The sequence below is a fragment of the Mustela lutreola genome, chromosome 8 (assembly GCF_030435805.1).
Source record: "Mustela lutreola isolate mMusLut2 chromosome 8, mMusLut2.pri, whole genome shotgun sequence".
In the NCBI taxonomy this organism is placed as follows: Eukaryota; Metazoa; Chordata; class Mammalia; order Carnivora; family Mustelidae; genus Mustela; species Mustela lutreola.
The window spans coordinates 17724184-17750449 of NC_081297.1; the positions used below are offsets into that span (position 1 = coordinate 17724184).

Below are 26266 nucleotides of genomic sequence, written 5' to 3' on the forward strand. Positions count from 1 at the left end.
CTCTCCCATCTCTCTCCTCGCTCATCCTCTTTATGAAAGCTGTATTCTCCCCTGCTATAAACATGCTCCCTCTGTGTAGCAAGGGAGTAACAACTGTCAATTTCAGGACTGTAATCATTAAGTAATTCCAGTGGAAAGAGGATTTCTTTTTTCCAAAAGCCTTTTATCAATCCCAGGAATGACTCGAGGGGCCTGTGCGTCCACCACTGGACACATGCCTTGTCCAGCGGGACACGCCTGAGGGCGGTGCTCACCCCCGCGGTCCAGCTGAAGACCAATAGAGCTGGGGCTGGCCAGCATGCTAAGCAACCAGACTGAAGGAGTGGGCAACCCACAGCAAGCAGAACGAACCAGGATTTGCGAATGTCTTTTTTATCCCAGGTATGACAGACATTTTTCATCTCAACCTGCACACAGAATTTAGGTCTAGAAGAAAATCTCTGCACTCAGCAGCAAAGAGGGGAGGACAAACCTCCCACTCTTTATCTGCTCCCACATAGACCCACGTGGACCTTCTATGTTCACAGAACCCAACATGCTCACAAACGCCGGAGAAGCCCTAAAGCTAATCTCCCAGGACAGCTGCAGAGATAAGTAATGATCAACAAGTCAAACTCAAAATTGAATTATAGGCGGAAATATCAGCATAGTTATTTATCTACAGCTCCCCCTTTGGTGTCATCTGGAATTACGGTTTTAAAGACCATTCACACACCAGTAACTCTCAAGTCATTTCTCTAGACGAACCTCTCGCCTCAACCTCACACTCTGCATGTCAATATCCAAGAGGCAGCTCAAACCTACGACATGTAAAACAGAAGCGCTCCTCTTCCCAAATCTGATCCTCTCTCTTGTCTTCTGCTCAGAGGTGGCAACTCCGTTTCACTTCTCAAGCAAATACCCTTGAACGTGAATTTACCCTGAATTCTCTCTCTTCCACCTGACATCTGAAGCTTCACCCAATCATGTCAGCTCTGCTTCAAAGTATGTAAAAAATCAACCTAGAGCTGGCACTTCTCTGCCGCTACCCCCTGGCCCGAGTCACCAGCATCCCTTACCTGGGCCACTGCAACAGCTTCTCAGCTGGTCTTCCGGCCTCTGCACTCAGTGTCCAACCAAGAAACCAGAGTGATCCTGTTAAAAAAAAAAAAAAAAAAAGTAAGATCATGTCACACCTCTGTTCTCAAATCCTCTGCTACATGCCCATCTCATGAAGCCAGAAGTCAAAGCCAAGGAGCCTTGTGCGATCTGGTCCCTGTTGCCTTCCGGACATCACGTCCTGCTACTGGGCCCCTCACTGGTTCAATTCAAGTCACCTGGGCATTCTTGTCAGTCCTCATATATACCAGGCATGGTCCTGTTGCAGGGTTTTGGACTAGCAATTTTTTCCACCTGGAATCCTCTCCCCTAAAAATCTTTACCTTTACCATTATGAAAGCTGCCCAAATGTACCCCCAGGCAATACTTCCTCTCTCATTTCTTCACCTTATTTTTCTCTAGGTCACATCTCTCCACTGATATATAAACGTTTTGTTTGCTGATTGCCTGTGTCTCCCCAACAGACTACAACCTCCAAGAGAGTGGGTGTGTGTGTGTGTCTGTGTGTGTCTGTGTGTGTGTTCTATCACCAGTGCCTGAAACTGTGCCTGGGATGTAGTAGGTGTTCAGTAAGTATGTGCCAAATTAATCAATTACCTATCTGTAAATTTCTCTTGCGCTCACCAAAAAAAAGAAAAAAGAAAAGTATATGACTTAAAGAAAAACCCTCTCTTGCCTCCTCCTCATCCTCTCGCTCATATAGACTTTAAGAAACAGAAAAATATTTTTAAGAGTATCTGCTTTTTGAGCCCAATAGATTAAAAGAATGTATTAAATAAGAACTACTTGAAATAAGATACAAGCATAGAAAAATGAAATATGTAGTAACTGAAATAAAATCAGTAGGTATACATAAAAGCAATTCATACCATAGAGAATAAACTTGAGAAGCACTCCCAGAATAAATGCCAAATGAATGAAGTTGTAAAAAAAAAAATGCACAAAAGAAATGGCATACTTGAAGGGCAAATCTTAGATAGGAAATCCACCCGTAAAAGAACAAATGGATGAGAAACAATAATAGAAGGAAGGAGAAGATAAAATATTCCAGACCTAAAAAAGCAAACTTGACATCAGAACTTGATAGGTTAACATCTTCCAGAGAAACTTAATGAACAGAAATAAATATTATGACATAGCCTCATAAAAATTTAAAACTTAAGGAATATTTTTAAGGTGTCCTAAAATCAACCAAACTGGGGGAAAAAATCGACTACAGTTTCTTTTCCATTATCTTTTCTATAATAATAAATGCCAGACAATAAGGCCGTTTACAGCACATGGAGGAGAAAAGTTTATGATTTAGGATTTTTATAAGTATCTATGTGCTATCCATATGTTAGGACAACATCTGTTAAGCAACTACACCCGCAAATGAGGAATGTTATAAAAAAAAAATCAGCTAGCAGATGAAAAAAGCTGATAAATTTACCTCCCAATAAGTTTTTTACAAAAACTGACTGATGATACATTCCAACTCACCAAGAGGTTAATTTAAGTTAAAAAAAAAAACGAAGACAATTAATAGAAAATAATTACCAGTAGACATAGAAACGGGTTAACTGCCAAGAGATAATTAAATAAATACATTAATAGTTATGAAAAAATGATATAGTCTAACAAATATAATTTTAATTAATATAATATAGTAACTGAAACAGAATGCAAAACATACATTTATTGAAAAAAAGAGCATGTTATTCCAAAAGATTTGTTTATTTGTGTGTTAACTTTCAGATTAATTTCATGGAAGTATAAATCTGTGTGTGCACTGACGGAGTGGATAATGGTAGGGAAATTTGAAAAGCAAGAGACTAAATTCTTATTAAAATGTGAAGCACTGGTAGAATTTAAAAGAGACTATCTTCCTTCAATATACAAAATTTTGGAATAAACCTAACAAATGTGTGCAAAACATGCATGGAAAAAAAATACAACTCTTTTGAAAGACACTAAAGACTCAGAAAGAAATGTCATGTCTGTGGGTCAGAATAATATACTCAATTTTTTAGACATTTTTGTTTCTTCTCAAATTGAACTTTGAATTAAATGCAATTCAATCAAAATTCCAGACATGCTTTTTTTTTTTTTTTCCAACAGAACTTGGAAAATCAATTCCAGACTGTATATGGAAGAGCAAAAAGCAAGAACAGCACTTGAAGACAGAAAAGGTAAGAGGATTTGCACTCTCAGATCTTAGGACTTACAATAATAAAACTGTGGTGACTGATCACCATAGTGTGGCACTAACTTACGGACAAATGAGACAGAACAGAGATGACCCTCTGAGCCTCTTACACATGAAAATGTGATGTATGGCAGAGGTGGCATTGAAAATCACAAGAGAAAGGATACAAGTTTAATATATGGTGCCAAGACAACTCATTATCCACATGGGAAAAACAAAATTGGATTCCGCATCACAGCACACTCACCACACCAAGTATTAAAGACTTGAATTCAAATTGAAAACCTAAAAAACTTAAACATATAGGAGAATATCATTATGGTCTCAGGTTGGAAGGAAATTCTTAAGTCACATGAAGAGATAATGAAAGAAATTATCAATACATTCAACCATCTTAAAATTAAGAACATCTGTTCCTAGAAAGATACCCTGAAGAACCCCTCATGCACTGCTAGCTGTAGTGTAAAATGGTACAACTACTTTGGAAAACAGTTGGGCATTCTCTTAAAATTTAAATGCACACCAATCATACACCCAGCCATTCTACTACTCAGTATGCTAAAAGACAAAAGAAATACATGTTCATCCAAAGGCTTCTGTGAATGGCTTTGTTTTTAACAGCCTAAAAATTGAGACAACACAAATATGCAACAAAAACGGAATGGATGGGGCACCTGAGGGGCTCAGTTGGTTAACTCTACCTTCAGCTCAGGTCATGATCCCGGGTCCTGAGATCAAGGCCCTCATCAAGCTCCCTGCTCAGCGGGGAGTCTGCTTCTCCCTCTCCCTCTGCCCTTCCCCCTGCCCCCATTTATGCACACACACTCTCTCAAATAAATAAAACCTTATAAAAATGGGGGTAATAGATAAATAAATTGTAGCCTATCCATATAATTGAGTATTAGTCAGTAATAAAAACGAATTAACTATATATGCAACAACATGGATGAATCCAAAATAATTGCACTAAGTGAATGTAGCCAGGCAAAACTGAATGCAGACCATATGATTTCCTTTGTATAAAACTCTAAAAAATGTAAATTAATCTAGGTGACAAAATAGATCAGTGGATACCTGGAGATGGGGAGTGTAGGGAATAAGAGAAAAGGATTACTAAGAGGAACAAGGGAACTTTTGAGAGTGCTGAGTAAGTTCATTATCTTGATTGCATTGATGGCTTCCTATGTATATAGATGTCAAATTTTATTTAGTTGCCTATTTAAAATAAGTGCAGTTTATTGGAGGTTAATCAAAACTCAATTAAGCTGTATTTTTTTAAAAAGGTATCATAAAGAAAGTTAAAAGACAAGCCAAACACTGGAAGAAGACTATTTGCAATACATATAACCATCAAAAGAATAGCATTCATTATATATATTTTTGTATATATATAAAATACACACACACACACACATATATATATAGAATAGCATTCAACATATATTTTTAAAGTCCTTAAACCATGAGAATAAAGCAAGTAATACAGTAAAACAGGCAAAAGACATAACAGGCATTTCACAGAAGAGGGACGACAAATGGTAAATAAACTAAGAAGAAGATGCTCAATCCCATTAGTAATCAGGAAAACGTAATTGTAAAATCATAATAATGTACCATTTTACTTCCACATATTTATGGAAAACAATACAAAGCATATGCAAGGATGCAGATCAATAAGAACTCTTACACATCACTGGGAGAGCTAAAATGGTATGCCACTTCAAAAACGAATGCTGCCTTCACATAAAAACTGAAGCTCTTCATACTCTATAACCCACCAATTCTGTTCTCAGGAACACACTTTAGAGAATTCTTGTACATGCACATTAGTCAACACCTACAGCAGCATTCATAGCACCATTATTTACAATAGTAACAAACTGGAAAAAACTCAAATGCTCATCAACCAGAGAACAGATGAATAAATTGTAGTATATTCTTTCAACCAAAAAAAAATTTATCAGGAAAAATATGGATATACTAAGTCTAAATGCAACAACACAGATAATTCACAGAAATGTCATATTGCAGATGAAGTACCAAGCTGCAGAGAATGTATCTATGGTATACAATTTTTTAAAATTAAAAAAAGCAAAAGCAAACAAAGCATTGCTTTAAAAATGCAAACATACGTGACAAAACCTTAAAAATAACTTCAATGAGCAAGTCTTTCACCTCCTTGGTTAATTTTATTCTTTTGATGCTATTATAAATGGTTTCTCTTAGTTTCTCTTTCTGTTGGTTAATTAGTGTGTAGGAATGCAACAGATCTCTGTATATTAATTTTGTATCCTGTGACTTTACTGAATTCAGTTATTAGTTCTAATCATTCTTCACTGGAGACTTTAGGGTTTTCTATACATAGTATCATGTCATCTGCAAATACTGATGGTTTTACTCCTTCCTCACTGATTTGGAGGCAATTTAATTATTTTTCTTATCTGATTGCTGTGGCCAGGACTTCCAGTACTATGTTGAATAAAAAAGGCAAGAATGTGCATCTTTGTCTTGTTCCTGATCCTACAGGAAAAGCTTTCAGCTTTTCATCTTTGAGTATGATGTTAGCTGTGGGTTTGTCATGTATTATGGTCTCTATTATGGTGAGATATAGGCCTGCTATATCCACCTTGTTGAGTTTTTATCATAATTTGGAGTTTTTATCATAAATTGATGTTGAATTTTTTCAAATGTTTTTTCTGCATCAATTAAGATGCTCATATGATTTTTAGCCCTCATTTTACTAATGTGATGTATTACATTGATTGAATTTGTGGCTATTGAGTCATCCTTGCAGTTCTGAATAAATTTCATTTGGTCATGGCATATGATCCCTTTAAGGTACTGGTGAATTCAGTTTGCTAATATCTGTATCTATGTTCATCAGTGATATTGGCCTATACTCTTTTTTTTTCTATACTGTCGTGTTTTTGGTTTGAGGGTATCATTGGCCTCACAGAATGAATTTGGAAGCATTCCAACCTCTTCAATTTTTTGGAAAAATTTAATAATAGATATTAATTCTTTATTAAATGGTTGGGGGAATTCACCTGTAGAGCCATCTGGTCTGTGACTTTTGTTTGTTGAGGGTTTTTGTTTTTTTAAGGTTTATCTATGTATTTGAGAGAGAGAATGAGCGAGCAGAGGGACAGAGGGAGAGCAAGAAAGAAACTTTAGGAGACTCCTCACTGAGCTTGGAGCATGAAGTGGGGCTTGATCCCACAACCCCAGATCATGACCTGAGGTAAAACCAAGAGTCAGATCCTTAACTGACTGAGCCACACAGGAGCCCCAAGAGTTTTTTGATTATTGATTCAATTTCATTACTAGTAATCAAGTTGTTCAGATTTTCTATTTCTTCTAACTTAGTCTAAGAGAATAATAAATCCCATAGTCTGGTGCTTACCAGTGAAGGGGAGGCTAGGAAGAACACACCAGTGAACTGATGGGGGTAAGACAGCATTAAGGTAAATGCTGATGTTCTGGTTAAGCTGCTGGGTTCCAGTTACCGTGGTAACATAGATTTATTTTTACAACTTACACATGTGTTTCAACATTTTGTATGTATCAAAGACTACATGGTAAAAACATTTGAAAGAAAAAATTTACACTTCTTAGCATGATAAATAGCAATAAGTTAATATTCAGAGATATAAGAAAAATGTTAGAAATACAGTAGATAAGTTGTCAGGTTAACGAAGAACAATTTACAAGAGACCTAATGCACCCAGAAAATAAACTTGGAAAAAGATTCATTCTCACCTAAAATCCAGAAAATTGCCTCTTGAAGCCACATATTACAGCCAACTAAATTATCAGCTATTATATAGCTATAATTCTATTGTACACTTACAATCCTGGAAGTTGTTTATCCTAAGATACTACTAAAAAGTCAATTAGCAAAACATTTTAGCTTCTGAAAATATTCTTCTACTTTAAGCCAAATATCTTATTTTTTATAATCTTTATTTTTATAGTTCATTCATCATAGTGAAAAGTAAATATTCAACAACATGAAAAATATCTAGAAAATCATCATGTATCTCCTCAAAGGCATAAAAGTTGATAGTTTTGAACATTATGCAACAAAAAAGCAATGTTAATGAACATTTGATGAAAAAAAGGCAAGGATGTACACACATCATTATGACAACTATACTTTTAAAAAGAAACAAGCCTATAAAAAGTCATGGAATTAAATACTCTAGAACTATAACACTAGTTCTATTGGGTTGATAACAAAGTTTTTATCTGTTTTTTTTTTTTCAATTTCTTTTTACTATTCTCTATATTCCAAGATTTTCGTATGTGAATTATACTTTTTTTTTATCATTAGGAGTTAATAAGAAAATGAAAAGCTAGTGCTTTAAATATTAGGCTTACCATTTATAAACAAATTAGTTTTACCTCCCCCAAAGTCATAGGAACATTATCCAAGCTGGTACTAAATAAAATCAAACACCAAAACAAAACAAAACCTAACAAAGTGAATTTAAAAGCCCATAAGAGTTAAAAAAAGAAAGCTAAATTTAGTTGGAATGGTGAATAAAATGAATAGAGAAATATTTCCTTGAATTCACATAAAAGGACAACGCAGAGAAAAAAGTTGCAACAGCCTTTTTCTCTCCACACAGAGTGGTTCATTTTTTTCAGTGTGAGCACAGAAAAGAATATGAACCCCTGAAACATATTTTTCAAGTGAGAAAGTATATCCATTTGAACTTGACTTTTAAGATACACACATTTTTAAACAACAGGACACAAAGGTGAGGAGTTGGTGTGCATATCCATTAGCAGACAGCTGCTTATAATTTTGGTTTAGAGTTGGAACACTATTCTTGGAATAACCAATTGTGTTCAATTTGTAACAGATGTAACCAAGTGTTTATTACAGTAAAATGCTAGTTTCCGTAAGTCAAAAGTTCAATGAATAAACAAGCCCTGTATGTAAGCAGAATGACATTTATTGTTCCAAACCAAAGAATTCACTCTAATCAGTGGTGGACATTAATTATTCCATTAACTATAATGTTCTTAATTTTATTCCACTTGGAAGAAAGGGGGAAGCTAGCTCATTTGTTGCATTATATTTAATTATGTCTTATTCTCATAGATCCCATACATGATTGCAATCATAAAGTTAAACATAGGGAAATACCTAAACATTTCACATGAATCAACATTTCGCCCACATAACCATCTTTAATCAAAAGAGGGGGAAAAGTCTGATTCAAGACCTAGTTCACAGTCTCTCTATAGTTTTTATGTAGGAACATCAAATCACACCAGCCTTCCTGCCAAAGAGGCTTTCTTTCAATGTGCCTTTTAATGGGTGTCCCTATGCTGTTGCCCACTGAAACCTTCACACAAACCATTCTCAGGGCAAGTTTCCAGAAAGACTGATTCAGTCACCCTATTTTATGAAGACCTTCAGTTTTCAGTACTCCTTTATGGAATGGGCTGAGCTAGGGTGCAGACAGCAGGATAGCTAGCATCCAAATCCAGGGTTTAAAAGGGTAGAAAAATGCTAGAAATACAGAAGCAGTTATAGCTGAAGACATAAGAAGGAAGGAAGATCGGTGAGATCAGCGGGCTGCAAGAACTTTGCTAGAAAATCTGGTGTAAAATACCGGATATTGGAGGGAGCCCACTGGGTTAAACTGAGGCAGACACAACCACTTCAAACAGCTGAAAGAATGGACTTGAAGGGTTCAACTTCCACCTGGGACCAAGGTCATGGCCAGATGGGCAATTTCTCCCGGGCATAGGACAATCTGAAGGCAAAGCTATCAGATAAACACGGCATCAGTTAAACTGGTGCATCAGTTAACTCAATGACAAGTAATCAAAGCATAGCTCATATTAAAATAATTACACACATATTATGGAGGGGAATAAGTTGCAACACGAGGACTTAAATAAATTTTGATTTTTTTAAATTTTTTATTTTTTTAGACCACTTAGGGCTAACTACCCTAGTTTGGAATTATGCCTTCATTCTCTTCTTCCTCCTTCAGGGATAATTACTCAGGGGTAAAATTTGCGAGAATCTACTAAGTTACCCAACATGGCAATAAAAATCTTTCACAATAAGATTCTTGTCCACCTTTCAACCTTATCTTCCCCTATAATAAGTAAATCTTCCCCTGTGACAGATAGATTGATCTAGTAACACTGCCAAAAACAAACAAACAAACAAACAAATCTTGGACAACACCTTAAGAATGCTAAAAATTCTAATTCTACTAATTGTGTAAAAAATGTACAAGTATTGGGGTGCCTGGGTGGCTTAGATGGTTAAGCATCTGCCTTTGGCTCAGGTCATGCATGATCTCAGGGTCCTGGGATAGAGCCCCACATCTGGCTTCCTGCTCAGTGGGGAGTCTGTTCTCTCTCTCCCTCTCTCCCTCCACCCCACTTGTGCTCTCTCTCTCAGAAAATTGATAAAATTAAAAAAAAAATTTAATGTACAAGTATTACGTTCTCCTTTGTATAACTTCAAATATTCACAATTAGAAGTTACTCATGAGCCCATGTCAACTACTGAGAAACTTACAAAGCAGGAATAAATGTGCAAACATCAATGTGCAGAGCAAAAAGAGATGATGCCAATTAAAGCTCACACATTTTTATTTTAGAAGAAACCAACATACCATTACTATTTGTCTATTTTTAAATTTGTATATAAACCCCTAATAAGGTGACTTTTTTTCATTTTCCCAGGACACAGCAGTTAAAAAGTAGATAATTACATAAGCAGGGGGGAATGAGAATAGTAGCAGGGACAAGTGCTCTAACAAAAAGTGGAAGCAAGTGTTAGAAACAGTGACAGCAAGAGTTAGAAACTAACCAACCAGACACAATCATCAAAAAGCCAAAAAAAGTGTAGGGCCATTCAGTGCAGAAAGACATCAAAGACATCAATAGCCCCAAACAAGTGGCATGGACAGGCTGATGGTCCTTGTGCTGGATTCCTCAATATCCACTTGACCCCAAATTATAACAAGTTCATCACTCTCTGTTGGCCAGTGACTGGTCTAAAAATGGTCATGCAAACCAATCCTGTCCAATGAGTTCTATGATGAGGTCTGTGCAATGACCCCCAAGAATTCATTGGCCATTTGCCACAGAGAGAGAATGGTGCCCAACACAAGAGGTAGGGCAGAATTAAACAGGAACAGAAGAACAGCTAGACCCAAGATACTAGACTCAAAACCTGGCCATCAGGAGCTATGTGAACTGTACTATCTACCTATTAAAGCATTTTTCCATTGGGATTTCCATTCCATGCAGTCCAGAACTTCTCATCACACAGATTCAGCTGAAGACCTGGCCTCAGCTGAACTGGGTGACTTGGGAATAAGGGACTTAATCTCTTTGAGCCTCAGCTTTTTCACTGAGAAAAGTTTCCTCATTGATAACTGTGAAAATTTAAGGCAAAAACATATTGCATCATATGGCAGTCTGTTCCTCCAAAGGCTGGCACATCCCAAAAATCAAGACTAGAAACAGACTATATTTAAGAAGCTAGATCGAGTGGAACATATTTTTGTCCAGATTTATTTTAAGGTAATTAATAACAAATTCTAGGAAGTTTTTTCTTTAACATGACAATGAGTATCCTAATCCCAGAGCTAATAACAGATCTAATGGAAAGTGCTGTAACTGTTTATTGATATATATGCATAATATTTTAATTTATATATATGTAATTTTAATTGTGGTAAAATTTACCACAGAATTTACCATCTAAACCATTTTTTCAAAGATTTGTTGATTTGAGAGAGAAAGTGAGAGGCCACACAAGTAGGAGACACAGAGGGAGAGGAAGAGAAGTCTCAAGCCGACTCCAAAATGAGCCTGGAGCCCAATGTGGGGCTTGCTTTCAAGACCCTGAGATCACAACCTGAGTCGAAACCAGGAGTGGGACACTTAACTAACTGCACCACTCAGGTACCCTGACCATCTTAACCATCTTAAGTGTCCTATTTAGTAGCATTAACTACCTTCATATTGCTGGGTTATCATCACCACCTTTTATCCCCAAAACTCTTTTCATCTTGCAAAGCTGACACTCTGTACCCATTAAACACTCACTCCCTACTCGCCCTCCCTCCAGCCCTTGGCAAGCACCATTCTATTTCTGTCTCTATGAATCTGACCACGCTGGGTGCCTTATAATGGACTTTTTTTAAAAGATTTTATTTATTTATTTGACAGATAGAGATCACAAGTAGGCAGAGAGGGAGGCAGAGAGAGAGGAGGAAGCAGGCTTCCTGCTGAGCAGAGAGGCCGATGCGGGCTCAGTCCCGGGACCCTGGGATCATGACCTGAGCTGAAGGCAGAGCTTTAGCCCACTGAGCCACCCAGGTGCCCCTAATGGACTTTTTTTGTATCCGGTTTCTTGCACTTAGCATAATGTCCTCAAGGTTCACGCCTGTTGTATAATGGCTCAGAGTTCTCTTCCTTTTTAAGACTGAATAATATTCCTGTGTGTGTGTGTTTACCACATTTTATTTATCAATTCATCTGTCAACGGACACTTGGGTTGCAATGGCAAAATATCTGGAAAACCAAAAAGAAAGGAAATCTGAATAGAAACAAGAATAATGAAGGAAAATGCAGGAAACCTTGTGTGCCTGATTAAATGCAAAGGAAAAATTCCAAAATTGTTATCAGAAGCACCCACTGTGTGTGTTTAGGCATCAGGATTGATTTCTTTTCAACTCTGAACAGGGGCGTTTATGCTAATTTCATCCATTGCCCCAGAAGGCAAATACTCTGATTCCTAAATGAGGGAAATTTTTCAGTAAAATTTTAACACCTTATTTATACTAAAGGGAACATACTCAGAGAACATTCCAAATGACCTTCGTTGGTTTGGATCGGTTTAGGTAACCAAGAACAGGGATTATTGATTTACTTATGCTTTTATATAAGCACTGAAAAGGAGTAACAGCCCAGCAGTGAAAGCAATAGCAGGATTTCATTATTTTTTTAAAAAAGAATAAAAGATGTTATTCATAATAGTGACCCTGACTCCAACAGATGATAATGCTTTACCTATTATTTTACCCACATGCTGTGCAGTGCCTGGGGTCTGTCAGAGCCAAGCAGGTGAAAGGTGACAACTCTAAGACATTAAATTAAAATAATACTGGGAACAGGAAGCCCTTAACCCACTTTCCAATCTGCTTAGTGGTTGCACTTTTGGGGCAGAAGTGGTCAGGATGGGATGAAGGAGTGGGTTCTGATGGCAGTCTGGAAGTTTTATCTGACTTTTCAAGGGCACTCCCTCAGGGAAACTGGCTAATTTCCCAGATGTTTTATGAAATTCTCACATTTTCATTCCAAAAATGATTTTTTAATGGGCCTTAAAAACGAGGACTTAAAGACAACAAAAGACCATACAAAATTGGGTGCGTGGAAGCTATTATTAATGCCCTGAATCCAAAAATATTCCTAGGGTCTTTGATAAGTTAAAAAGGTGTCAGTGGAATTCATACCTTTTCATTTTAATTTTCTAAGCAAAACCCAGACGCACAGGTTTTTCATCCCTTAGAGGACATGAGCCATTTCTGTATGGGTGACCTGTGAATGTTAGTGCAATAATAATTCTAGGCTTAAAGTGGTTAATATACTTACACTGGATTTTTAATCTCTGAAATTTTGGATGGGTTTTCCTGTCCCAGAACAGAGTATTCTTACAGTATGTCCAGGAGGGAGCTTTGAGACTCCAATGCCCTTTTTTGTTTAACCAAATGGAAAATTGAAGGCAAAGAGAGGTGTTTAGGGCAGGTAAATAACAAAAGTGGAAAGGGGCTAATAGGTTTTTGGATTCCTGTTACCTCTCCTTTCGTCTTTGGGGAGGTCCTTTGCGATGCTATAGTACTTCAGCCCAGTCCCTCTGCCTGTCTCACCTCCTTCTGTTGCCTCCCCCACAATTCCTTTCATGCCTCTATTCAGCTCAACCTCAAAATCCAGCTCAAAGGTCATTGCCACAAGGAGATTTGAAAAAAAAGTAACCCTCTGTATTCTAATTGGTTTCTTTACTCAATACTTCTCCGGGATCTTGATATTTCATTATTATTTACTGTATATTACTATAAAATATTGGTAAGCAACACCTTAAATTTTTCATTTTATTTTACAAAGGCACACACACACACAGGTTAAATAGGTTAAATGCTATCTCAAGGTTTAAAAACAGAAATACTCTGACACTACCCCACTCTCTCCCTAAACCACCCCTCTTCTGCCTTGGAGGCAAACACCTTCGAATTTCTCAGCTGTTTGATCTGGCATTTACTTGTCTCCCCGTTTCCCCATAATATGTAATATATGGCTATTTCTTGATTTAACAAGGTGAATATCACATAACATAAAATTAACCTTTTTAAAGTGAGGAACTGAGTGAAATTCAGTACATTCCCAATGTCGTACAGCCACCACCTCTACCCACTTGCAAAGGATTTCCATCATCCCAAAGTAAAACCTCTTACCCGTTAAGCAATTTCTCCCCATTCCATCTTCCCCCACCCCAGTCCGTGGCAACCACCAATCAGTGTTTGGTCTCCATGGATCTATCTGAATATTTCTTTTAAATAAAGTCATCCAATAGATAAGCTCTTCTCTCTGGCTTCTTACCATAACATCCTGGAGGTTCAACCATGCCATAGCATGTACCATGACCTTGCTCCTTATCCTGGCTGTATACTATTCCATGTTTTGCAGACTCCTGTACAAATACATGTACTTGTTTGAATACCTGTTTTCAGTTCTTTTGGGTATGTACTTAGGAGTGGAATTGCAGGAATATATGGTAATTCCACGTTTAGCTTTTGGAGGAGTCATGAAGCACAGAACTTATCTTGTGTGTACACTCCAAATAAATTGAAAGGAAGGCCTTACTCTGAATTAAGTCTGCACTGCGCTTGCTTGTTTTCCTTCTTTCCGTCTCTTTCTTTTTCCCCAAGTTATATGGCTCCTGATATACCTTTGCAGATACTCCAAAACTACTTATTCAATAGTGACTTCATCTACATAAACCTGGAGATTGCTCTAAGAAAATATTGCAAACAATATGGTCCTTCTTAACTAAGAGAAATCCCATCATTTATCTTCTTTCGCTAAACAGATTTCAGGTTTAAAAAAGTATAGATTTTCCTTGCTTGCCATCTCTGTACATTTATTCCGCATCAAACTAGTCCTGATGTTTTCTCCACCCACATACTCTTCTCCCCAGATAAAGGATTTATCAGTAACTAAAAAATAATGCAATTTTAAAACTGCTTTAAGGTTGTGATGAATAACAAAGCAAGCAAATGAGAATCATTTAAATGTGGAAAAAACAAACAAGACAAATCCTGAATCATGAAATATTCCCGTGTGACAACAAAACTTGCATATAAACAAATGGCTCTTCAGAATATCCTCTGCTATCCTATACACCACGTTGGAATATTTTGAAAAAGAAAACTGTTCTCCTAGGTACAAAGATATTTAATAGATGAAAGGCCATTTCAAAGGCCGTCCCTTAGGTTAACTCCTGGCACCACACTATTGAGGATACAGGGTGAGGAGGGACAGAACATTCGAATTGATGCTGCACCTACTAAATCACACCCTGAAAATGGAAACAAAGCGGATTTATGCTAACCAGCAGGAAAGCCTGATCGTAATGACTCTGACACTAAAACACAGCTCTAGAAAGTTAAGAAACCCGTATGAAAAATGTTTTAAGAAGACACACATATTTTAATGGGATTTATATGTAATCCACTATGATCATTGCTATGATCATAGGGTCTGGGTCTCATTATCAGGATTAGCTGCACTTTTCCTGAACAACTGGTTTGTTTTTACATGGTAGACACAACGAATCATGTCGCTGATGATGTTTTTACCTTGGCATTGGCTGCTAATGAGCTCAGAGCCCAATTTTCCAATCCACATCTCCAAGGAGGAGGATTTCATAGCATACATTTTGTATACTAATCTCATCCTCTGGTCACTTTCTTCCTATTCCTGTTTCCACTCTCACTGTATGTATCTCGACTGCTCTGACTTGAGTTAAAACCCAATAGGAAGAATGTAAGAATATAAAGAAATCAGCATCTCCAGCCATCCCGCTCACAACCGGACTTGGGATATTAGCATTCTAACCTTATATGGTATCTTTTCTGTACTCATTTAAGGTTGGGGCAATCTTAGGGCGGTCTTTACTGTTGAGCTTGAGAACATGGGCACAACTTTCTGGGCTTCACTTTCCCTCGTAGTCAGCGGGTAAAATTCATACCTCATCGTGTGATTGCGATGCAGGACTTACACAATCCATGCAAAGAGTTTAGTACTCTGCATGGACCATACTAAGTGCTCAGTAAAAATCGGCTCTTGTTAGCCACGTATATTAACAAGACCTCCTGTGAGCTGAATTTAGAGCAAATTGAAAAAAATCTGAAAGCAGAATCCAATTTACTTCATTTACAAGTGCACTGGCATGAGGGAAACCCAGTATTTCTTAATACCAAGAAGAATTTTGAGTTTAGAGAAACCTGGAGGTGAAGATAAGGTGAAGAGGTAAAGACAAGTTGTAAAAAAGAAGGGCAAAGTAGACAAAGAGCTTAGTATTGAAGGAAAATGCTATTTTTGTGCATGGTTTCTGTTTATTTGTTTAAGGTGTGTTTGTGCCTGTGTGCATGTTTCAGATGGGGGAAACATGTGGGGTGCCTGGGTGGCTTGGGTCCTGATCTTGGGTTCATGGGATCAGCCCTGCCTCAGGCTCTACCTTTAGCTGGGGGTTGGGAGGGGGAAATCAGGGTGGGGGGAGAAGGGAGGAGGAGGAGGGTAGTCGGCTTGAGAGCCTTTCCTTCATTCCCTCTCCCTCTGCCTCTCCCCCACCATGCTCCTGCTCATTTGCTCTCCGCACCCTCCCAAAATGGGTGAAACACTAATATACACCATGAAAGGTTCAGGGACAATGACAACAAGTATAAACAAACCTTACATATGAGAAGTTGAATACATGAAAAATAAGTACCTCAAAGAACTACAAAAGATGTCAAAGATTTAAAAAAAAAAAAAAAAGGTCACGTCCATTTGCTGTTATGGACATGTGAATACCTTTTAATTTACACAGTAGATGGAGATATAAAAAGCTGCTCCTAGTAAACTAGATCAGCTTTCCCCACAGACTTGTAGCTTCAAATTTTGCAATGTGTGTCCAATGCTGGGCCAGACTGGAGGTGGGGAGGGGGGAGAGTCACCAGAGGGAGATGTCAGTTGTAAATACAATACTTGGGAAGGTCCAGCAAATTTCATTTTATTTGGGAAAAGACAAAGCAGGGTTTACCCTGTAAGTGCAGGAAATCCTAACTGTGTATACTGAATTTGTTTTAATTTGTAATTTGTTGCCCCAAATTTTTATATGTTGAGTTGATTTAACACAAGTGATGCCTAGTACAAAATGATGATGAGTTTACCTGTTCAGAACCACGACAAAATGTACGCATAAGAATCCAACACAAAGGGAATTTGATAATCACACTAAGCCCTACATCATATATCAGAGTTTTGTTTTAGATGGATTTAAATAAAGGTATTGCTCGTTTATTTCATAAGGAGAAACTTTCCAAATGCCCTGAGCAAACTTTTGCTTCATTTTGGCGCACAGTTCATATATTTTAATGATACATTCTCATCTAATGTGGAAGTATAAGCATAAAGTTCTTATATATGGCAGTAGTCAGAATGCTCCCATAAAAGGAATGAAAAGAACAATGACTCCTTTCAAAACAGAAACACACCATTTGTATCACTCGCGCCACAATTTCTACTTTCTTATCACAGTTAGAGCAAAAATAAAACCATTAACTTGCAAATTAGGGGAAAGTGTTTCCCTTTAAAACAAAACTTTTTTTTAAAGATCATGTCCTTCAAAGGTCATTTTGGTGAACTTAGTAATGCCATTTATCTTTTAAATAAAATGCTGTAAAAGTTAAATGTAAAATCATGTCGGCTTTGCTTTTCTCTCATGGGCAAGTTTAACTGTTGAAATTTAGGTAATGTGATTATTTCCTTTAGAATCAGTTCCACCTTTTTTTTTTTTTTTTTTTTTGGAAAGATAATGACTACAGATGAGAGAAAATGAATATATACGTTTTGACATTGAAATTCCCAAAGTTACATGATAATCATCTGCTTCATGCTCATTTTAAATCTCCCTGGTATATACTTGAGGCTTCACATTGTGAAGCATAAAATAAACATAAAATCTGATAGCTACATCGAAGAGACTCCAAAATTAATCAATTTTTATCATTAGGTCACATAATATTCAATAGTAAAGAGAAAGTAAGGTAAAATAAGGAATCACAGGCTCATCATAAATAAATTATTTAGGACATTCTATGTACAAACTCTGGTCATAGTACTTCCATCAAATTTATTTACTTCTTCACTCACTTCATTGACTGAACAAACATTGAGCTAACTGCCAAAGGGATAAAAATGAACAGGCCTCGTCTCTCTCCTCTTCCATCAAAAGGGAGAGACAGACATGCAAATAACAGTTACAATATAATCAAATAACTGTTAGACTAGAAGTGCTTACTTATGCTGGGAAGGCACAGAAGAAGAAACTACCCTGGGGATAGAAGAACCACCCCACACCTTACCTGAGAGGTCTCAACTACCAGTTGTACATGGACAAGGTCAAGGAAGAAATCTAAGAGAAGTGCAGGTTATCAGACTTGGACAACTCGCTGGCATCTATCTCTGAGGAAGCAAATATAGAATGGGGAGTAATCTGGAGGAATGGAAGAAAGGGGAATTATTTCCAATTGGTACTTCTTATGTCAGTGTATACGCAGGTCTGGCTTCAGAAGAGAACTCTAAGCTAAACAGATTTGAGAGTAAGTGTGAAGCCAAGAATATAAAGGAAATTTCCTAGAAGTACCAGACATAGGAGATCATGAAGCATTAATTTTGCAAAGGACTGGAATAATCTAAACTGACTATTTTTTTTAGAATATTTTCAACCCCAAAATCACATCACATATTCTACTGGGAATTAAAGCCAAACTTTATTAGAGACACTGAAGAGTTTTAATGGGTGGCTTATGTAAGAAAAACTCCTACAGCTAATGATGATAATGACAAAAATATCACCATGCATATCAACACAAGCTCCTAGATGGAGAAAAATTTGGCAGAACCTTAATAATTAGACCATAGAAGAGCAAAACTTCCATATTAACTGAAAACATGATCTGCAGAATGGTCATGATTACTGAAATGATCATTCCTATAATGCTGGTAAACAGGCAAAGGGCCTTTAAAATGTTTGCTTATGGATGCGTTTTGAGAGAAGAATGGTATTTGGATCTTCCTTCTGGTCCATGACAGTCCACTTGGGTAGGAATCAAATGAATCTGCTAGAAGTACAGAAGCAAAATTTCTGATGATAAAATAAAACTGAAATGATGAGTGACTGTGAATGGAAATCAACAGCTCTTGATATTGGCCTTATGGTTCTTAGAAACGGAGACATGTCTCAGAATGATAGCCAGGGGCAAAAGCCAAAAGAACAGTTTTACAGACCAGAACTCATGCCTGATTGGCTTGCAAGGGCCACCCCAGGTACCCGAGCAGGTAAATGCAGTCCAAAGTATGATCGTTTCAAAGAGTACTATTCCGTAATGTCCTAACAATTTGCTCTCTGCACGCCTATCGTCTGCTGTGTCAATTACTCCATGACTTATCCCTCCCCCTGCTCTTTTCCAAACCCTTAGATCACAGCTGGAAACCTTGGCTTGACTTGGCTTCCCACCCTGCCCAGTTTATAGAGATTCCTACTAACCTCCTGCTGTTACCTTTGGCTTGTTCCCCACCTTCATCCTCTAAGATTACATATAGAACCAAATGCCTGTCTGCTCCACTCCACCCCAACCAGCCCTCTCCTTGCTGCTTTTGGCATACCAGGAGCAATTCTATACTTTTAAGAGGCAATTAACAACTGAATAGGTAATATTCAACTCATCTTAAAATACTCAATTGACAGCAATAAGAAATAAGGCATGCATTACTCAATTAAATGGTATTTATAGTGATTAATAATTAGATTACAGTTACATGTGCAACTTCATCAAATGTTAAAAAGTAGAAATAATGGCATAACATTTGATCTTTCACAGTAAACACAGAAGTTCAAAGGCCCTATGAAAATAAAATTCAACTGCTTCTGACATTTGCAATGAATATTAATTCAGCTTGAATTATTTGTTAAAAGCTTCAAAGAAAAACGCCCTTGAAATAATATAGGTTCAAAATAGATACCTGCTAAGTTGCAGTTACATTACAACACAATCATTTTAAAATTTACCCACTAGCATTCAATTTCACATCCACCTCCTCTCTCTTCGGGACGGGGTTACTGCACAGCTCTGCAGTTAACAAAGAAATTGGCAGCCCTTCATTCCCTGGGCCCATAATGGCGGCTACAGCCCTGCCCCAACAAGTCAAGGGCACAAAGGAACTGGAGGTTGGAGGGAGGGATGTTTATACTCCTTCCTTGTACGCTTCAGCCCTCGAGCTTCAAAGGGGTAAAGTCTAGAAGCTATACTTCTCCCTTAGCAGCAAAGTCCCTACCTAGAGCTGATGTGAAATTTGGAAAGTGCAAGGTACTGTTCTTGGATGGCAGTCACGGGTGGGCTCATGGTTATCAGCAGACAACCAAAGTGACATTTGACCCAGGGATTTGCCATGTCCATATTTCCTAAAAATGATTGTCCTTGGCTTGGCTCTCCCATCTTCTAATGGTTGTGTGCGTCTCTAAGTCCCAGAATTAAACTTGTTCCCATGAAGGTGTCTTAATTGACTCTGCGTGTTCTCACTCACTCTTTCCCAAGAGGGAAGAGTGGTTGGTTTGATCTGCTGAAGCTTGCTATTCCTTGGATGATGTTTTACCAGCAGGTAGGGGTACATTTTCTTTCACAGGGACCCAGAGGACTTGTCCATATTCCTTCTTCCATGCAATAGGCACATCTGGACAGCGCCCCCCCGCCCCCGCCAAATCTTCTGTATTTGTTTTTTATTGCTGCTGTAAAAAAAATGACCACAAAGTGAGAGAACTTCATTATCTTAGAGTTCTGAAGGTCAGAAGTCTGTCTCATGGGGCTAAATCAGGGTGTTGGCTGGGCTGTGTTCCTTCTGAAGGCACTAGGAAAGAATCTGCTTCCTTCCCTTTTCTATCTCCTGTAGATGGTCCACATCACCCAACTTGTGGCCCCCCATCACTTCAGTGTCTGCTTCTGTCATCACATCTTTCTCTGCGACCCTTTGCTCCCTCTTAAAAAGACCCTTGCGATTATAAGAGAGCCACCCAGGTAATCCAGGATAATATCCCCCTCTCGAGATCTTTAATGTAATCGTATCCACAAAGTCTCTTTTGCCATGTAAGGTAAAATATTCGCAGCTTTTGGGAATTAGGATGTGGACACTGAGTGGCCAGGCACTATTCTGCCACGTCTTCCTCTGGAAGCAGCCTGCCAGCCTCTTCCACATCCAAGCAGGTGGTACCAGGGTCTGCTATGGATATCTAGTCTCTCCATCCCTCTGCAAGCACACTTGAAGTTGTAAGGCCCAATTCTTAATAAAGAATAGAAGTACAAAGTCCTACTTTGAATGAAGCCAAAGCACATACTGTAATACAGATTGCACAAAGCTCTGCATTGAAGATGATACAGACAAAATCCCTACTTATATTTTCCATCTGGCTAGCAATCTTGCCTGGTGGGTTTGCGTTACAGATCAGAATCCTGGAGAATGAGAAGAGAAGATGGTGTCCCAGACCCCAAAAATCATTATACCCACTCTGCAGATATGTGATGACCTACCCAACTATTCTCTTATAACAGACTTGGTTTCTTTCTCTTTTTTTTTTTTTTTTAAAGATTTTATTTTTAAGCAATCCCTACAACCATCATGGGAATCAAACTCACAACCCTGAGATCAAGAGTCACATGCTCTACCATCTGAGCCAATGAGGAACCCCTCTTTTAAAAAAAAAAAAAAAAAGATTTTATTTATTTATTTGACAGACAGAGATCACAAGTAGGCAGCACGGCAGGCAGAGAGAGAGAGAGAGAGAGAGAGAAGGAAGCAGGCTCCCCGCCGAGCAGAGAGCTGGATGTAGGGCTCAATCCCAGGACCCTGGGATCACGTCCTGAGCTGAAGGCAGAGACTCTAACCCACCGAACCACCCAGGCACCCCAAACGGACTTGGTTTCTAATGTACCTCTTCTGCAATTCAGGTTTAGTGAAACAGACTCTTCAAAATCAAGGCACACCTGTAGAAATCTGAACTTGAGTGCAAGTTCAACACAACACGGACCCTCTGCAAAATATAACGAATTCTCCAAAAACACTTTCACTATTTGACACTAAAATACAGTAAAACCATAACGCCCTGTATTTTCCTATTTCCTATCGGTACATAACAAGAAGCCTAGAGAATGCTGATCAGCGAAGCAACTCTGCTCATTCCCACTGAATTAACAAGCAAACCCACGCTGTTCACACTGTCAGTTTCTTCAGCCAATACAATCCTCATTAGCTATAAATAAAGTTGTCTTCCTGACATTTGTAACTGAATATCTAAATCAATATCAGATGCAGAAATGTCCTTGGTGACAACAGAGCAACTTTGTTTAAAGAACATAATACCTGCTAGGAGCCTCATCATCTGTTTAACCGAGAATAGCATTATTTGATTAGAACACAACAAAGCATTAATGGAAATTCTAAAACAATAGGATGGCAAAGCCAGAAATTACGCTGGCCTGAATTGTAATGCAGCTCAGGGATTCTCTGGCCTAGAAAAATGCAGGCTGCAGAAGGTTACAGAAAGGCCCTATTCCACTCCTGCCACTGTATTTCTTATTCCCTCAAACATCATTCATTCATTCATGTCTGTCCATTCATTCATTCCCTCACTCTGCGTTTATTATATGCCCAACCCCGAAGATCTGAAAGTAAACAGCATAGTCCCTGCCTTCGATTTGTTCACAGAAAAACATTCAAAAGATGAGCTCTTCACATGCTCTGCCAAGAGCTATAGCAGAGGTCACTGGGGGCGAGAGGAGCAGTCAGTCATTTTACACAGAGCTCCCAGCAAGAAGCAACACAGCCAAGTGGCGGTGCGTGGGTCTGTGGAACCAGGCCACCTCTTGGTGACTAATCTGTGCTTTTTAGTGCTGTGTATTTTTTTTTAAGATCTTATTTATTTACTTGAGATAGATAGCATTGGGGGAGGGGCAGCAGGAGAGGGACAAGCTGACTCTGTGCTGCGCAAGGAGCCTGATATGGGGCTCAATCTCACGACCCAGAGATCATGACCTGAGCCGAAGTCAGGCTCATGTCTGAGCTACCCAGGTGCTGGGTATGAGTCAGAAATTATGACAGCACTTTAGGCACAAGAAGAGCTATACAGACATAGTGATAAGGGCTAGACAGGCATAATAAATGCTATAGAAGTGTTACATAACTAACTTGACCTTTCAAAGAGAGGTAAGATTTTGAGACAGGCTTCGAAGAACAGATAAACACCCGAGTTTCTCTTTCTTTCGGGATCTTCCCCCACTGCTGGTGGGGCAGCTTCAGGGAGAGCCCTCCCATACGTCTACTTCCAGAAAAAGCTAGCTCCCTCAGGAGGACCTCCACTGCCCCTTTCTCTCGTCTAAGCACATCCAACATCCTCTGGGAAGTTCCCCAATGCCTTAACGGTACCATCTGCAAATCCTATCAATTCTAACTCGAAACCAGATCTCTAGTCTGTCCATGTCTGCCCATGTCACCTTCCACAGTCCTATCTGGATGGGTCACCTCCGTTCTGGTCCCATTTAACCTCTTCTCCACAAAGTAGCAAGTCATTGTCCTAATATGCCAATCTTTTCATGTTATTCCCCTCCTTAAAACTGTTCACACTGCCTACCCAGCCATCACCCTATGGGTTTTTACCCCAAAGATTCAAATGTAGTGATCTGAGGGGGCACGTGCACCCCAATGTTTATAGCAGCAATGTCCACAATAGCCAAACTATGGAAAGAACCTAGATATCCATCAACAGATGAATGGATAAAGAAGATGTGGCATATATATATACAATGGAATACTATGTAGCCATCAACAAATGAAATTTTGCCATTTGCAATGATGTGGATGGAACTGGATGGTATCATGCTGAGCGAAATAAGTTAATCAGAGAAAGACCATTATCATACGATCTCCCTGATACATGGAATTTGAGAAACAGACAGAGGATCATGGATGAAGAGAGGAAGAAATGAAACAAGATGAAACCAGAGAGGGGAACAAACCATAGGAGACTCTTAATCTCAGGAAACAAACTGAGGATTGCTTGAGGGAAGGGAGGGGTGGGGATGGGGTGGCTGGGTGATGGACATTGGGGAAGGTATGTGCTATGGTGAGTGCTGTGAATTGTGTAAGCCTGATGATTCACAGACCTGTGAATGTCAACTAAAAAAATAAATAAGTGGGGGGCGGGCTGTTCACGCTGTGCTCAAACAAGATCCACACTCCTTACCAACCTCCAAGACACTCTGTGAGGAGGCCCCTACCTAATTTCCCTGCATGCCTCCTTGCCTGTGCTCCAAACACAGTGGCCATCTTTCAGGTCTGCATTCAAGCTTTCTCCTGCCCCAAGGACTTTCTCCTGCCCCGAGGACTTTGCCTATCAGCCCCTCTCCCTGAAGCCTCTTTCAATGGCTTCTTTTCCTTTAGAGCTCAGTTTGAGAAACAGTGTCCACCAGAGGAAGGAGTACTCAAAGGGAAGGTGGGCAGGTGGAAAGGGCATCCCAGCTCTGCTGCCTCAGGCTAGGTGAGCAGGGAAGTCACCTGGTGGTGTTTCTGGGCCTATGCGTCCACCTGTAAAGTCAGGGGAGGGGGCCAGATGCATGCTCATTCTTCTGTCCAGCTCCCAACCTTCTTCTTCTGCCCTTAAACGAACGTGACCTTGTCATCTTCTCTTCCTTCCTTCCTTCTCTCTAGGACCAGCCTGAACCATCTTTCCATGCCTCATTCTATTTCATGTCTCCACTCTGAACCTCATAAAAGTGAAAACCTAAAATAAATGGAAAGAGCAGAAATAATGAGGGATACTTCCTTCTTTCAGGAAAACAAGAAACAAAACTATGATTGGTGAATCCAGACAAGGAAATTTAAAGAGTGAAAACATGCCATGTGCTCTGAGCTCATGATGCAGGCCTGTAGTCTGGACTTGCAGGCCATGGTGGTCTGGCTCTTTCAATCGGCCTCCTGCCCGTTCTTCCTCCGGCTCTGTGCTCTCCACCCACACTAGCCTCCCTCACTCATTCCCCAAGCAGAGCCTTCAGGCACGCTGTTCCCACCACCGGAACGTTCAACCAAACTCCCCGATTACCCACGGTCAGGCCACCAGAACCCTTCCCTTCATTGTCTTGAATGCAGCTGTACTGCTATATTTAATTTGTGACTATTTTTATTGTGTCTGCCTACTCCTTTAACCTCTATGTTCTCATAGGATAGGAACCACCTCTATTTAAACTTATAACAAATGTACCTCCATCACACCTATTAACAGAATATTAGCAGAAAAAGAACGGAACAGAACACATCCTATATATAATGTATTCCCAACAGTAAGTCCCCAGTGTGGTGTCCACTTGGCAACCAAGAATCCTGTGGTCTCTGCAGACCCTGCTGGGGTTTTCCTCCCCATATCCATGCTGCTGCCTGGGGTCCAGAACACCACTGACTCCCTTCTCTTCTTCCCAGCTTGCATTTGTACTGTTCCTGAAGTGGCTAGAACAGCAGTATTGAGAATGAAGGACAGGAGAGGAGAGGCCACTAGTATGCTGATACCCAAACAAGATGAAGATGTATCACTAGGAAAGAGAATTACAGACCAATATCCCTTATGAATATAGACACAAAAATCCTTAACAAATACCAGCAAACTAAATGTAGCAACATAGAAGGACTGTGCAACACGACCAAGTGGAATTACCCCAGGAATGCCACACTGGTTTAACATGTGATTAACGTAGCATATCACTTTCACAGAACAAAAATCAAACAATCATCTCAATAAACACAGAAAGCGCGTTTCCCAAAACTCAATACCATTTTATAACGGAAACACTCCACAAACCAGGAAGGGAAAAGGAACTTCTTCAACCTGATAAAAGGCATCTTGCAAAAACCCCAGGTATCATTATACTTAACAGCAAAAGACTGAATGCTTCCCCCCCTAAGATCAAAAACGAGACAAGGATATCCAATGGCACCCCTCTAGTTAACATTGTTCTGCAATTTCTATCCAGGGCAAGAGAGAAGGAAGGGAGGGAGGGAGGGAGGGAGGGGGGAGGGGGGAGGGGAGCGAGGGCAAAAAGGAGGGGAGGGGAGGGAGGGAAGGAGGATGGGAAGGGGGAGGGAGGGAAGAAGAAAGCAAGCATTCAGATTGCAAAGGAGGGGGAAATATTTTAGAGTAATCTAACAGGGGCGCCTGGGTGGCTCAGTGGGTTCAGCCGCTGCCTTCGTCTCAGGTCATGATCCCAGGGTCCTGGGATCAAGTCCTGCATCGGGCTCTCTGCTCAGCGGGGAGCCTGCTTCCCCTTCTCTCTCTGCCTGCCTCTCTGCCTACTTGTAATCTCTCTCTGTCAAATAAATAAATAAAATCTTTAAAAAAAAAAAAAGAGTAATCTAACAAACAGGTATAATACTTAATGCTCTTAAATTATAAAACATTGATGAAAAAATTAAAGACCTAAATAAATGGAAAGCCATCATGTGCTCCTGTGTCAGAGGAATTAATATTGTTAAGATGGCATTACTCCCCAGATCCCTCTACAGATTTAACACAATTCCTATCAAAATCCCCACCCGCTATTTTAACAGAATTTGACAAACAGATCCTAAATTTTATGG

The 26266-nt window shown here is 39.2% G+C and overlaps 1 long non-coding RNA gene across 1 annotated transcript in view; it reads right to left on the reverse strand.

Annotated features, from left to right (window-relative positions):
- Positions 1 to 26266, reverse strand: part of LOC131838160 (uncharacterized) — a 349742-nt gene that overhangs the window by 310258 nt on the left and 13218 nt on the right. Inside the window, exon 2 of the long non-coding RNA XR_009356507.1 lies at positions 1059 to 1134. This is a non-coding gene — a long non-coding RNA (uncharacterized LOC131838160). The remainder of the gene's footprint in view (positions 1 to 1058; positions 1135 to 26266) is intronic.